This window comes from Desmodus rotundus, chromosome 12, assembly GCF_022682495.2.
Source record: "Desmodus rotundus isolate HL8 chromosome 12, HLdesRot8A.1, whole genome shotgun sequence".
Classification (NCBI taxonomy): Eukaryota; Metazoa; Chordata; class Mammalia; order Chiroptera; family Phyllostomidae; genus Desmodus; species Desmodus rotundus.
The window spans coordinates 91,897,127-91,913,091 of NC_071398.1; the positions used below are offsets into that span (position 1 = coordinate 91,897,127).

Here is a 15,965-nt window from a genome sequence, read left to right on the forward strand (position 1 = left end):
ATTAAGTAATAACTAATAACAATGCATTATTATTCACTAATGTTTACCTGATATATGTATTTTTAAGTTTCAAGGATAATACAAGGAACTTTTGGATGGCTTTTACCTAGAAACACCAGTTGTTTTTCGTTTGCTTTGGCATACTCTGTTTACACCCCCCCACACACACGTATACATGTAAATAAATTTTTTCTGAGTCTTTTTAGGTAAGTTGGTGGTCCCGTTTCTTTACCACTAAATGCTTCAATTTTTCCTAAGATTGGGACCTTCTCTTACCCAAGTACACCATAATTATCCAAGTTGGGATTTTTTTTTCCTGTATGTTTTTTGTCATGAAATCTTTGGATTTTTTTTTTTTTTTTGGTGTTATGAATTCTTCTGAAATTCTTCTTTCTGAGAACCCCTGGGCTCAGAGTCCCTGTAGGGCATTGATGTATTTGATATGCATAATGAGATGATTACAGCAGTCACGCTAATTAATATACCATTTCACATAGCTAATTGTTTTTTGTGATGAGAGTATCTGGTATTTACTCTCGACGTATCTCCAGCGTAGTACAGTGTAGATCTCTGTACCTACTCATCCTGCTTATCTGCAACTTCGGACCCTTTGACTGACACCTTCCCATCCCCTCCCCACCCCACCCGCCCCAGTCCCTGCTAAACGTCATTGTACTCTCTGCTTCTCTGAGTTTGACTTTTTAATGATCTTAAAGTTCACATGTAAGTCTGATCATACAGTACTTCGTCTGGCTTCTTTCACCTCACATAACGTCCTCCAGCTTACCCGCGTTGTCACAAGTGGCAGGATTTGCTTTTTTCTCCTTTCTGAGTAATAGCCCATTGTGTATATAAATGACGTCTTATTTATCCCTCTGTCTGTAAATGGACACTTAGGTGGTGTCTGTGTCCTGGCCATTGTGAACCCTGCTGCAGTGCGCATGGGGTGCAGATACCTCTTTGGGATCTGACTACACTTCCTTTAGATACGTACCCAGAAGTGGGGCTGCTGGGTCATGTGGGCGTTGAGGAACCTCCATGCTGTTTCCTGTTTTGGCTGTACCAGTTTACATTCCCACCAACAGTGCACAACAGTTCTCTTTCCTCTAAATCAGGAATGTTAACATTGATGCAATATTATTGCCAAATCCATAGTTCGTATTCAAATTTATCATTTATCTAAAAAATGTCCTTTGTAGTTATTTTTCAAAATTCTGATTCCTCATCCAATCCAGGATCATCCATTGCATCTAGTGGTCATGTCGTTTTAATCTCTTTTAATCTGGAACAGTTTCTTGACTTCTTTCTTTCTTTTCTTAAGATTTTTATTTACTTATTTTTAGAGAGAGATGAAGGGAGGGAGAAAGAGAAGGAGAGAAACATCAATGTGTGGTTGCCTCTCATGCGCCCCCTACTGGGACCTGGCCCGCAACCCAGGCATGTGCCCTGACTGGGAATCCAACTGGCGACTCTGGTTCCCAGGCCAGCGCTCAATCCACTGAGCCACAGCAGCCAGGGCAACTTTTTCTTTCTTGATCATGATATTTTTGAAGAATATAGGCCAGTTTTTTGTAGAATGTTCCTTATTTTGGGTTTCATGTTTTTTTATAATTATATTTCAATTATACATTTTTAGGGGGAAATACCACAGAATTGTGTCCCTCTTAGTACATTGCACCAGGAGAAACATGATGTCTATTTGTCCAGTATTGGTTATGTTGGCTTTGATCATTTGCCTAAGGTGGAGTCTGCCAGATTTCTCTCCTGTAAAGTTCCTATTTTTCCTTGTAATTAGTGAGTAATTTCTGGGGAGATACTTTAAGATTATGTAAGTATCTTTTTCCTAATCAGATTTTACCCTCTAGTTTTAATAACCATTAATGATTTTCTAACTCCATAATTTTCTCCACATTTATCATTTGCCATTCCTCTGTAAGGATGGGCTTTCCCTTCTCCCCCCTTGTATTTATTTATTCATTGTCAAGAGCTGGGAAAGGTCTAGGGCTATATCCTGCTTGCAAGCTAATACGTTAGCCTCTTACTGTTTCTTAGATGCTGGCAGAGGTACAAGACTTTTGGGTCTGAGCCAAAGGGCTTCATTATTCATGGCATGGCACATTGCATGAGCTTCACTGATTTGCATTGGTTTCTCATGTTCCTACCCACGTCCCCTGGGGACGGCGCAGGTCGGCCTAGGTAGATTCCTGCGTGTGCAGTGGGTCGTGCTCTAGGGAAGGAGCACTGAGCTTTGGGTGTTCCCCACTTTTATCCAGGTGGAAGCAAGCCTGCTCGTTGTCAGGGGTTGGGAAGACATGCCCTCATCCCTGGAGATGGCCCGCTGCTCACACAACCCTGAGCAAGGCTCCGGTAGGGAGTGGTCAGAGCCTGCCTGCCACACTGAACGAGAAGGGGTGGGAACACTCAGGGTCCCTGGCTTGTTGCCTCTCCCAGCATTCATGTATGTGTATCAGTGTGTATTCATGGATCTTTATTTTAGTCGGTGGGTTGTTATCCATTCCCATCATTATTTATTTGGCCACTGAGAACCGCTTCAGGATGGCTCCTGTGTCCTTTTGACATATCACCATCATTCTTTGAGCATTTTCTTTCTGGCACAAGATGTGTCAGGCTACATTAGTTTCCTACAGTCACCATAGCAAAGAATTACAAACTGGTATTTTGTAGTTCAAAATGAGAAATTTGCTCTCTCGCAGTTCTGGAGGCTTGAGGTCTGAAATCAAGTTCTTGCAGACTCATGCTCTCTCTTTGACGCCTCTAGGGAAGAATCCTCCTTTGCCTGGACCAGCTTCTGGTGGCCTCAGGTATTCTGTAGCCCGTGGCAACGTAACTCCAGTCTCCGGTCTCTATCTTCATGTGGCCCTCTGCCCTGTCTCTCTGTATGCAAATCCCCTCTCCTTTCACATAGACACCAGTCATTGGATTTAGGGCTCCCCTTAGGTCTCATCTTAACTTTTCCCCTTCAGCTTCATTGAGATATGATTGGCACACAACACTGTAAGTTTAAGGTGCACAACACGTGGATTTGATTTGATGCACTTGTGTATCGCCAACTGATTACCACCAAGCTAATACCTCCGTTGTGTCACGTGATTACTGTTTCCTTTTTTTGCGTTAAGAATATTTAAGATCTACTCTCTTAGCAACTGTGAAGTATATAAAAGGTATTAAGTATAATCACCATGCTGTACATCAGATTCCCCCAAACTTGTCTTATAACTGGAAGTTTGTGACCTTGGGCCAAGGTTTTTCCCTCTTCCCCCCCTCCCCCCTCCCCCCAAATCCTCTAGTAAAATACTCTGATCCTTGTTTCTCTTAGTTTGGTGTGTTTCTGTAATTCTGCATTGCTCCTTCTGTAACACTAAACTCTCAATTCCTTGTTTTAAAGAAATGGTTTTTGTAAGTCGAACATTTACTTGTCTGACATATGGATGAGGCTTAACCAGGACACTTCCTGCAGTTTCATTTCTGTTTGCTCTCTACCTCAGCGATTTTCACCTGGTGTACTGCAAGAATTTTTAAAACATGCAATACCTGATAGTTTCATAAGGGGCACTGACTTATTTTCCCTTAGATTGCCAAATTAAAAAAATGACAACAGCCAACACAGCAGTAGTGGTGCGGCGTGACTGCCCTGTGTTGAGCCATGAGTAGACAGGTCATATAACAGAGTTGCATCTCGTTGGTTGTGCTGCATAGTAAAGTTGCCTCTGAATGGTTAGTTCTTGGTACCATAAATCCTTTTATACAAGGATAGGCACCTGATTTTTTTAAAAGTCTTTTTGGAGCAAAAAGGGTAGGTAATTATTTTTTGTAAATCACTCAAAATTATACCTATTTTTTGTCAGATTAGCAGAATATATTTTTTGTCGTGCCGCAGAATTTGAGTACTTTATGTGTGCCATGAGATGAAAAAGGCTGAAAATCGCTGCTCTACCTCCATTTATACTCACACCTGGTAAAACCTCTTGTGACCACCAGAGGGAGCAAAGTTCACTATTAAAAAAGATAAGTTTTTATTCTCAGGAATTCTAGGGCTTTCTGTGTGTTTCATTGGTATTGTTAATACCTTGGTTCTCACTGACCATCTAGTCTCTTGCCTTTTTTTTCCTCCTTAGATTTTTTTTAAAAAACATTTTATTTATTTATTTTTGAAGAGAGGGAAAGGGAGGGAGAGAGGGAGGGAGAGAGGGAGGGAGGGCCCTACAACCCAGGCATGTGCCCTGACTGGGAATCGAACCAGTTAACTTTTGGTTCATAGGCTGGCACTCAATCCACTGAGCCACAACTGCCAGGGCTACTCCTTAGATCTTTAAAACTTTTATGCTCACTTTAGTAATTTTATTTCTCTTCATCTTACTGGTCTGATGACTGTTAGACTAGCATCATTGAATTATATTTGTGTATTATTCATAAAGATAAATAGCATGCGTGGGAGAACTCATACTCAACTCTCTTGTTCTGCTAGCCAAATAAGTGGTTATGTAGCTATCCAGCAGCATCTAACCTTTTGTAAAACTTGCTCTACTTATCTGGAGTTTTTATAGCATTGTCAACTTATCTTTTGCTTATAAGAATTCACCGAACGCTTTAATCCACCAAAAATAAATAAATAAATAAAATGAAGAAAACTCACTGAACATCAGAGTAGATAAAATCATACATGTAATATACTTAACTATAAAGGTGGTGTCATAACTTTTGAAATTTATATTTAAAAAATAATTAGATAAGTTTTTTGCCAAAAATTTATCTTCTTTGATGTTTTTCTCATCATTCAGATTTAATTTTTGTCAACTCTCAGGCATTAGTACTGGATTGGGTTTCTTTTCTCCAGCTGCCTTATGCTAGAGGCAGCTATTCTCTTGCTGGAGACAGGCATTCTCTTGCTAGGACTACATGTCACCTGTAGACTCCTCAGAGCCTCAGACCACGTTGGGCTCATCTTCATGTGTTGGCTGTACTAGCTACAGGGTTTAGCACAGGGCACAGGTGCCTCTAAATAGTTCTTTGATTATCTTAGTGTCCTTCTCAAGTAACAGTAATCCCTCTGAATTTCTCTCTTATCACCTATTTCTAATCCTTTCCTGGCTCCTTTCTTGTTTCTTCAAGTTCGAGGGCATACTTTCTGCTCACCATTAGGTGATTATTTAATTCAGCTAGCATTTATAGGATACTCTTAATTTGTCAAAAAACCTACCTGGAAGTAAGTAGAAAATTCAGCATTTATGGTTAAGGACTAACAGTGTTACAAGAGATTAAAATATACACACATAGGGAAAGTGAATTTTGAACTAAGATTTGAATGTTCGCCACTTTTAAGGTGATAGGAATGTCATGAAGCAAAAGTTTACATGATTAAATGCTGTTTTGCCCAAGGATTAGCCCATGCTGGTGTTTCTCCCTGCTGTTCTTACAGTTTTAACTACAGCCTATGCTGATTCTAAGTTTACCTTTAAGCCCTGACCTTTCCTGTGTGATCAGGGCTCAGGGTTTTTAGACCAGGGTCACAGGAAATATTTTTTCAAAAGTGAAATGCCTGCAGGGGCCAGGCCATTCATTATACAGGTGAGCAGAGTGGGCTGGAATTTGTCACAGTCGGGACTTACAGGGGAGTGCCCTCCCTGCCTGAACAGGGGAATTGGGCCTTCGCTCCAACCGGGTATTACTGTGAGTGCCCTGTAGTGCCGGGTCGGATACGAAATCTAGGTTTTTATGTGAAATCTCTTGGTTTTTAAATGAGACTTTGAAAAAAAAGTTAAACGCAAATGAGCCAGATCAAACATATTTGCAGTAGGCTACATTCAACTTAAGGGGTTCTGCCTTTTTTACATGTTTTAGTTGAATGCGTTGAAATACTTCCTGAGCGTTTCTACACTCGTGTTGCAGTGGGACCTCAAACTCAGATACAAGGCAGAACTCATCAACTTTTTCTTCCCCTCAGCTGCCTTCAGTGATTTTTCTTCTCTTTTCTTCCCTGTCTTATTTAATGGTAGTGCCATTACCTAGTTAATTCAAATGAGAAACCTAGGAGTAATCCCTGATCTTTCCTTTCTGCTTCTTAGTGGCCCGTTTAGTTACCAAGTCTCACTGATTCTACCTTCTAAATATTTTATATTCATCACTTTCTTTCCATCCTTGCTCTCTTTATCTTCACGTAGCACCATCTCTTGGCTAGGCTGTTGCAGCACCTCTTACGTGTGCTCCCTCTTCTGTGTTGGGCCCGCTCAGTTCTGTCTTCTGGCTCACCTGGAATACAGATGCAGTTTTGGGTGAGCCAGAGGGAAGGTGAGACTTTAAAAGTAGCTGAAGAATACTTGCAATAGGCATTTCTCCAGAATAAGTCTTTTATTAAAAAAGAGACTTACGGAGCAGAAGAATTTTGAGTCAAGAACAAGGCAGGAAAATCTGAAATCCTAGCCTGGGTTATGATGTGGAGATGTAGGGAAATGGAATTGTCTGTAGAGGGCAGTGTTTCACAGTTTGAAGTTACTGTCATTTCCTATGATGATAAATACACTTATACTGTGTATCTTTTTGTGTTTTTTTCCTTTATAGACACATATTACAGTAACTGTAAGGTTAAAAATTGAAAATTTTCACTGTAGGTAATAAATCAAAATACAGTGTTTTAACTAAAGATAAAGATAGAGCTTCAATAAAACACATATTATCTTTATATCCAAAATGTGTGGTCGTGGAATAATAGATGAGAACTAAAAATGAGTAAATATTTTGTTGTCCTATTCAAGTCATATAAGAAAAATAAGCAACATAAATTTTATTTAGTAATCTAAATTTACTAGAAAATTTAAAGACAATTCATATCTTGTGTAACTAAAATTTTCTTTTAAAAGACAATTCTTAAGACTTTCTTATTTGTACAATAAAACAGGATATATATCTTTGTCATTAAAGCAATTTCAGGGTTGAGTAGACTAATTGAATTATGATAGTAAAGCCATAGACTGAAGAATAATCTAGGAATAGTTCCTTTGAAGTAAAATTTAATAGCCTCTATATGCAAGTAACTTGTATGGTGTGTTAGAAAAGCGTGGTGTATTAGTAAAAACAGAAAGTGGTCTACCCTACTGACTTTGTAAAGGGTTGTACGGTATAGAATTAGAGGGTTTTTAATGCTCATGTGTGTTCATGTGTGTTTGCCAATCCAGTGGTCACCACTTGTGGTTTAAAAATGTGTGGCGTGCCCTGACTGGTGTGGCTTGGTCGGTTGGGCATTGTCTGCAACCTGAAAGGTCGCCCAGTTCAATTTCCGGTCGGGGCACGTGCCTGGGTTGGGGGCCAGGTGTCCCCTTGGGGACAAGTGAGAGGCAACCAATGTTTCTCTCACACATCGACGTTTCTTTCCCCCTCTTTCTCCCTCCCTTCCCCTCTCTCTAAAAATAAGTAAATAAAATCTTTTTTTTTAAGTGTGTAATTTTTGGTTAGCTTCCAAGGGAAGTTGACAAATTAATGCTCATCTGTATGCATCTATATTGTGGGTATTTTCCCGTTCCCTCCATGCATTTACTTGTCTTTTGTTACATTTGCCACTGAAGAAAGGAGGCAGTGTGTGTGTGTATGCCTGTACGTGTGTGTATGTAAAAACTTCAAGTGACAGCTTCACTCTTCATTAAAAAAGTAATCTAGTGGTATAACGTAAACAAGACTTGTGAATGCTTTTAGGACTCACATTTTATATTTAAATAACATCATACTTTTGCATTGAAGATCTCAGACAAAATTACTTGGGATAAACTTCCGTTGTTTTCATTGATATTAATGGGGTTGGGTCGCACTGGAACCAGATTCTGAAGCATGGGGGTTAGTTTCAGAGTTTCTTCTGGGATTACCTGAGACAGAGTAGTTAGTGATTAAGTGTTGTCATCTTCCAGTTTTGAGGCTTCTTCTCAGGTTGGACATTTCATGTATTTTAAAAATTTTGGTGGAACTCTTAGTCATCTGTCATTTTAATTTAAGTAAAGGGGAAATAGGAAAGATAGTTTTTTAAAATTGAGATGTATCCTACCTACTCTTTTAAACACATAATTAGGTTCTGTTATATATTAACACTTTATATAGTAGTTAGAACACTGGGCCATTTTAAAAGTAGGGCCTGAAAAATCAGTTAATTTGGATTTGAAACCTAAGGAAGATTTTTTTTTTAATTCCCCATTTATTTATTTATTTATAAAGACTTTATTTATTTATTTTTAGAGAGAGTGGAAGGGAGGGAGAAAGAGGGAGAGAAACAAACGTCAATCTGTTGCCTCTCACACGCCCCCAGGTGGGGACCTGGCCCGCAACACAGGCCTGTGCCCTGTCTGGGAATTAATCGGTGACCTTTTGGTTCACAGGCTGGCGCTCAATCCACTGAGCCACCGCAGCCAGCGCCCCCATTTTAAAAAAAAATACAGTGGTACAAAAGTCAGTCAAATGATATCCCAGAAATTTAATAAATGTATTATTTTTAGTCTAATGTATTCTATTTCTATTCAAATATATACCAAAAAAGTATTTATCTTTCAGACAAATTTATACTTGTCTACCTATATGTACCTAAGATTCAGAGTAGAAGATGTTACTAGTCTCGGTGAATTCTTTAACAGTCCCGTGGCATACATATTATTATCCCCCTCTAACAGAAGAGGAAGCCAAGGCACAGAGGGGTTAAGTGTTCTAACCCAGCGGTTAAATAACCAGCCTGTAGCTAGAATGTGCAAAAACACGAGTTCAGACCTATGCACGCCTGACTCAGAGACGTGCCTTAGTTTCCCCATACCACATTGCTCGAAACATTTTCATGGATATGTTGTTTTATTTCTGTCTGTTCCTTAAGTATTCATCAAATATTTGCCCCTACTGTGTTGGAGCCTGATCCTCCTTTCTGGGACTACCTAGCCCTTTAAAAGTAAGTGTAGATCTCACTGGGTTTTAAGCCAGTCTAATACACTACCCATTTTTATGACTTTTTAAAGAGAAATATATACTAGGTTTGTTTCAAGACGGCTTTAGAGCTTTGTACTCTTCCTTGACAACATAGTATTACTTCTTGGACAATATTTCTCACTGGATATAAGTGAATATTAACAGAATCATTAATAAATGAGAAATTGTAAAATAGTAGAAAAGTGGTCTTTATTTTTTATTCTGAAACCAAAGTCTCCATAATATTTTGGTGAGAATTTAGTCTTTGGAAGTATTTAGAAGTGTTACTTTTATGTGGAGATTTACAGTGAGGAGAAATCTCAACGTGGAATGAATATTAGAATTTCAGAATTTCAACTTTGTTATGTATAAGGATAACTGTATGGGTACCTATAAACAGATATCAATATAGGTATTAATTAGCCTCTTAATACAAGTATAAGATTATAAGAAATACTTTAATCAAGTGACTCCGAAGCTTCCATTTTGCCGGTGAAGTTTTGTTAGTCTGTCGTGCGTCTGCACACGTGTTGTGTGTGGGTGTCTTTTGAAATGCCCTTCATCCTGCCTGCCATTGTTTAGCGTTCAGTATCAATAGTTACAGCAGAGGGAGTTCGATGGTGTTACTAAGAAATCGGATAACATTAAAACCTAAAGAGTAGGAAAGCTGTGCCTGCATTTCGTGTTAACATTTCATCCCAAATAATCCTGTCTCCACTGTGTACTTTGCAAGAAATGTGTGGACAAATTAATATATCACCTTTTTAAAGGTTTGTAAAATTGTTAACATTTTGGGATTTTAAAATTCTGTATTATAAACCTAGAAGGATAAGTTTTAAGGTTTATCTCCCTTCCTATCCCCCAAATTTGTATCATGTACAAAAGTTTTATATATTGAGAGATTAAATGCTTAAAATACCTGGTATTTTGTACAATAGTTGACTAAATCATTTTTATTACTATTTTAACCTGTGTGTCCCTTCTCCATGTTAGTTTTTGTAATCCATGGAGCGTTTCTCTTGAATGTTTTATTCCAGGGAATTACTCGATATTTTTGTTCACTACTCTGTACTGCACTTGATTTTGTACTTGCGAGTGCAGTAATCTTTGTTTTCTCTTCAGATCTATTTGCGTTGTAAAACCTAGGGGTGACTATGTTAATTTGTCCTTTGAGATTCACTTGAGCTAAGATTTATTGAGCCTTTCAGGTTGTATTACTTAGCATAAACTAATGCTGTAATCCCACTGAAATCTTATAATAATAATGATTAATTATATGTCATCTGAAATTTTTAAAGAATTTATGCACTTTGTGATTTTCCCAGTAAACTCAAGATAAAAGATCACTTAGTTTTTACATCTTTTCTCTAGCATTTCTGCTGATCGATGGAAAATCATTAAATCATCTGGTTTAACTACTATCATTGCTCTGTGACTTAAAAAAACTGAATAGAACATACTATGATTTTTTAATAATCATTGGTCACACACACATCTGTACCATTGTGTTTGTGGTATTTTTCAAGGAAATTTAAGTTGTGGATCTTTGTCTTCAGACCAACGACTGACCTCCTTTGGCTTTATCGGGCGTTTCCAGGGAAGCATGATGGGGTGCTTCCGCCGAGTCTCCCCGAAGTCGTGAGGCAGTCTGTCATCTTCTTTGCTCTGAATCATTCTTGTCTGTCAATAAGGTGTGTAGCTTCCTTTCACAGTCTTGCCAGCTGTTATCTACGCATGCAAATCAACTCCGAATAATGAAGTAATGGAAGAGTTAACATATTTGGTACCTAAATATATTATAGGATGTGTTAACTTAAAGAAAGAGTTTGACGCTGTACTTGGAACCCCCCAGATCAGGCCTTGCCCCATGAATATGTAAGTTCCTGGTATTTCAGCACCTCAGAAATGATACCATTAAAAGCATAACTTTAGTAATCAGAGATGTAAACAGTTTTCTGTGCTTACAAATGTGTATGTCTCTGTGCATCTTTGAGAGGTTTTTAAGGAAGCATTGGTATAAACCTCTACTGAGGCTAAAAATGTATTTTTCACAATTTGCTATACCAATCACACTTTTTTTCGATCATTTTTGTGCTTAGATAAACTCTTAGTCTTTTTACTATCTTATGCCTGTTGGAAGAGTGAAGTGTCACCAATCTCCTTTTTTCCAAGATGACAGATTAACTTTCGATTATTTATGTCATTTAGGAACAAGAAAATACATAATTGCAGAGTGATCAAGACAATTCTTAAGTTGCGAGTTTCTATTAAGTTATTTTCACAGGTTAATGCTAAATGCATTGAAATTTTGGAAAACTTAGAATATACTTCTATCTTAGTAACAGTTTTAAGAAGTTGGGTTATTTTAACAACAACAACAAAAATATGGTTAAATATTTTAACCCATCTCTACACAATGGCATTTGGTTTAAATGCCATTTCAATCATGTACTTTAAAAATCTATTCATTGTGCCCTGGCTGGAGTGGCTCAGTGGACTGAGTGCCGATCTGTAAATCCGAAGGTCACTGGTTCGATTCCCAGTTAGGGCTCATGCCTAGCTTGTGGGTCAGGCCTCCAGTTGGGGGTGTGCAAGAGGCAACCACACATTGATGTTTTTCTCCCTCTTTTTCTCCCTCCCTTTCCCTATCTCTCAAGATAAATTTTTAAAAAAGTTTTTCAAAAACTGTTCAACGTGCCCTGGCTGGTGTAGCTAAGTGGATTGAGTGTGGGCTGCGAACCAAAGGGTCGCCGGTTCAATTCCCAGTCAGGGTACATGCCTGGGTTGCAGGCCAGGTCCCCAGCAGGGGGCACGTGAGAGGCAACCACATATTAATATTTCTCTCTCTCTCCTTCCCTTTCCCTCTCTCTAAAAATAAATAAAATCTTTAAAAAATATTCAACATAACTTCACATATTCTTTTAAAATATATTTTATAGTAAGCACAAAGTGGCGTTTTAATGCCTGAATATGATAAAATGTTGCGGATATAGTATTTGTTTGTAGTAGAAGCTGTGTTGCTTACTTTTCTAGGCCACTCTTTTTTTTTTTAATTTCTGTATACTGGAGTACAGTATACAGTGCCTCGTCTGCTGTGTAAATACAGAGTCGTGGGAGGCTTGAGATTTTCTAGGTATTTGAAATGTAGTATATTCCCTAGTTTAAGTGTGTGCTGTTTTACAGATAGCCCTCATTTCACGCAGAGCCCTGTATTTAAATAACTCACATCATTGCTATTCTAACGACTGCTTTTGCAGTCAGATATCTGAAAGGCGATTGACTTTTTCCCCACTACTCCATAATTTATAAGAAAACATAAAATGAAAAGACTAGGCCAAGATGATTCTGGTGCAGGGTTGTAATCTTAATACCAGTACAGAGAATAAAGAGTAAGTCTGTTCAGAATAGATTGGTTAACTAACTGATCAACTTGAATTTCATATCATAACTCCTTTTCATTGTTTAGTTTGTGTTTTTTGCATTTAATTTGTAAGCGTTGGGTGCGTTTGATTTTATGTCTTTTGAGAAATTTATGATCAGTACTTTATTTATGACGTAGCCTCAGCTCAGGCAATTGATTGAAATACAATACAGGGAAATTTAGTATGTATTTTTTTAAAAGCTTAAATTAGGAAAATGAACCTTAGGAAAATGAACCAACAGTGCAGATGTGGAGGTGTTTTGGAGCAAGGTAAGAAGGCAATGGCAGGTTAATTTCTTTATATTTCTATTGGTCTTTTATTATTAGAATCTTATTTACAATATTTGATATGATTTACTTTTGGGAATTTGTAGTGTATTGTTAGGTTTTAAAGTTGTGAAGGAAGATTATAATTCATTGAGATTATATATGTAGAAGAGTTTGTAAACTGTAGAGTGTAATGCCAATATAAATTATTTTTATTATTATACCAACTATAATATTTAACAGGCAAGAATTTTATTAATATGCTTCCAAAAAGTAAATGGGATGCGGTGTTGGTGCAGCTGGGGAAGTTAGTGAGTGATAGATAACGTAGCACATGGTAGGCTGTGCTGAATAAATGACTAGGTTGAAGTTACAGAGAAATTATTCAGAGGGAAAAGTCAATGCATTTCCTTTTGTGGCTGCAAATCCTGAATCATAAAGAACTGATTTAGTTAAGTCTAAGTCATATTCCTTTAATTTAGAGTCGGAAAATACAGTTTTCCCCATATATATCGAATCCGTCAGCTGTATGAATTAGATTTTGTTAACCAAGTTGAAAATAAATATGTTCATTTTTTAAAAACATTACAAAGGCTTGGCTTTGAAACACTGTCTGGACGCTAGTGTTTCCGGTCTCACTGTGGCGCGGTCCTCTCGGGGCAGTGCAGTTCTGTTTACGTCCCAGCGCGGGCCAAGTGAGACTTGCAGCTCTTTGACACAATTTACAATTTGAGACCAAAAATATTAGTAACTTTACAGCTTCGCAGCCAAAGCTACTATATGGTTATTGGTCATATAGCTTTTAGTATTTGGAGTCTGGCAGAGATGAAAAGGGAGAGAGAGTGGGGTGATGGGTTGACCCTTGGGTACAATTAAAAAATCCAATTAAAAACAATGATCAGGGTAATTCTTGAAAGGAAAAAAGAGCATAAGAAGAATAGAGATTTTTATTACAAATCTGGGTCTGAATTTCTTGGTGCCTTTCCTTGTATGAAAAAGGTTCTATGTTGGAGGTGGTTGTCTTATGAGGAAAGAAAATTTGAAATGGACACTAGCAGTGATGCTTGATCGGCTCAGAGACAACTGTGATGGCCAGCAGGGGCCATTGTCCCCCCAGCCAGAGCTCAAGGACGGAAGCAAACTGGGTGGAACTGCTGGCTTTTCCTATATGCTGATGCTTCCCTAACCATGTGAACTATGGTTGTGGGAACTGGGGGTAAGGAAATTGTCGTGTGCTTGCCTTGTCCTTTTCTGTTATAGCTGTGGACAGAATAGCGAGTGAAGATTTCATGATGCTGTATTTAAGCTCATGGATAGCCTTAAGGATCTGATTTATAGGTAGCTTGGAGTAAGTTTAGGAAACGGGGCGGAACTGATAGTAACAGAATCCTGTAGTTTCATTACAGACTCCTAGTGGAAGGAGAAATGTGTAATGAGAAATTGCACCTGAATTTTGTAAGAATAAGCCATCCCCAGAAGAAATGCAAATGCCAATAAATAGTGAAAGATGATCCACCTCACTACTAATGAAGAAATGTGAGATAGAACAGTGTATACTTTTGAGCTGATAGATGAATTGGAAGGCTTGTTGGCAGAGCACAAGGAAATCACGGGCACGTACTTTTAGTGGAGTGTACATTGACAGCAGTCTTCTAGGAGACGTTTCTTTGCCGCCTGAAACCACCTGCCCACTTAGCCTCCTTCGGTGTGAGGACCAGCTTCAGCTGACCAGACTCGTGGAAACTTTGACTCCTTCTCTTCCTTCCAGGATCAGGTGACAGGACTGCAGTGTGTGATAGAAGCTCTGTCCCTAGCAGCTGCTTGGACGTGTTAGGTAGCAAGCCCAGTTTAGGGGGCAAACATTGACCAAGGAGAGGCAGGAAATGGGACGGAACTGTCAGAGAAATTGCTTTTCCTTTCTTCCTTGCCTCTTCTGAGACAGGGTGGCTCATTCAGCCTGACTGTCCTGTGTGACCTAGGTCAGTGAAGACAGCTCAGTAACTGTGCTGTTTTATTTGCTTCTCCTCCTTACTCTCCTCACCTGCCTTACCTCCCTTTCCCTCTCATTTTTCATATCCTGGGATTTGACCTCCTAAGAATTCCTAAGCTTGGATGCTTTTCCTCAGGTTCTTTTCCCTAGGAAATGTAGGCTAAGAAACTAACAATCTCACTTCTGAACCTCTATTGCACAAAAATATTTGGAAGTTCTAGAAGACGTATAAATGTGGATATACATTGCAGTGTTGTTTACCTTCCTGAAGAGTTGGCAGTCATCTAAATGGTCACCAGTAGGGAAATGGTTAAATAACTACATATAATGGAGTACTGTCTAGCAACAAAAAGACTGACATAGGCAGTTGTCCATGGTATATTATGTGAGATAAAGTGCAGGCCACTATGTTATTTTTGATGCCATTTTGACACACGAAGTCAGTAGACAAATCAAGTGGGTTTGTGTCCGCATTTGATTTTCAGAATTTTCCTCTGGGTAAATCTGTGACTACACACCATGAGCTAGAGTTGCTTCATAGTGAAGGATGGAAACAGAGTATGAGAATATTATCCCATAGGGTTTGGAGGAAAAGAATGAACTGTAACTTTAAAATCTATGCAGATTATAATTTTCCTTTCATTGTATTTACTGACATTATAATTGACTGGGAATGTTTGTCTCTTCCTTTAAACTTTAAGCTCCAAGAGGTTAAGAAAGCATATCTGTCTACATAACCATTGTACTCCTAGTTAGGAAGCAGCGACCATAAGGTGAGTTAGTGAATAAATGAGAAATAAGACATATATAGAGTGAAGTGTGATATCTGTTTTCTAAGTCACTTGTAGATCTACAGCTACTGAGCTTTTTGGACATAGGATGTTGCTAAACCACCATTCTCAATTCATTTAATCAAGCAGTTTTATTTTCTATGTCCACGCCATCTCATAAAGCGAGATGGGAGCCACCATTCCGCGTCCACCTTATGCAGCCCAACTACAAACTCGGGATCAGGCCTGTTCTGGGAGACAGCAGACCAGTAAATCAGTGTTACGAATGATGTGCCCCAAAGGAGTGTTTACCGCTTACTTGAGCCAACTTGCAAATGAGTAGCTTAAGGCCACTAGCGAGTCCCTGTGAAGCGAATGGCAGGTTCCCTGGGATTTGAGAGTTGTTACCCCCTTTATGCTGATTCTTCTTCTAAGTTATCACTGACAGTCTCTGTGTAGGTGTTTCAGCGCTCACTTTTCAATAGTAAAAGCTCAGTAATCTTGATTACAATTACAAGAAAATTAAAACATATCACTTAGAAGCAGCAAGCTTTCTGGACCACTAGAAAGT

General features: G+C 38.6%; 1 protein-coding gene across 1 annotated transcript in view; it reads left to right on the forward strand.

The window, feature by feature from the left end:
- The window catches only part of ACBD6 (acyl-CoA binding domain containing 6), a 131,293-nt gene that overhangs the window by 10,634 nt on the left and 104,694 nt on the right, over nt 1-15,965 (forward strand). The gene's annotated exons all lie outside the window — the stretch shown is intronic.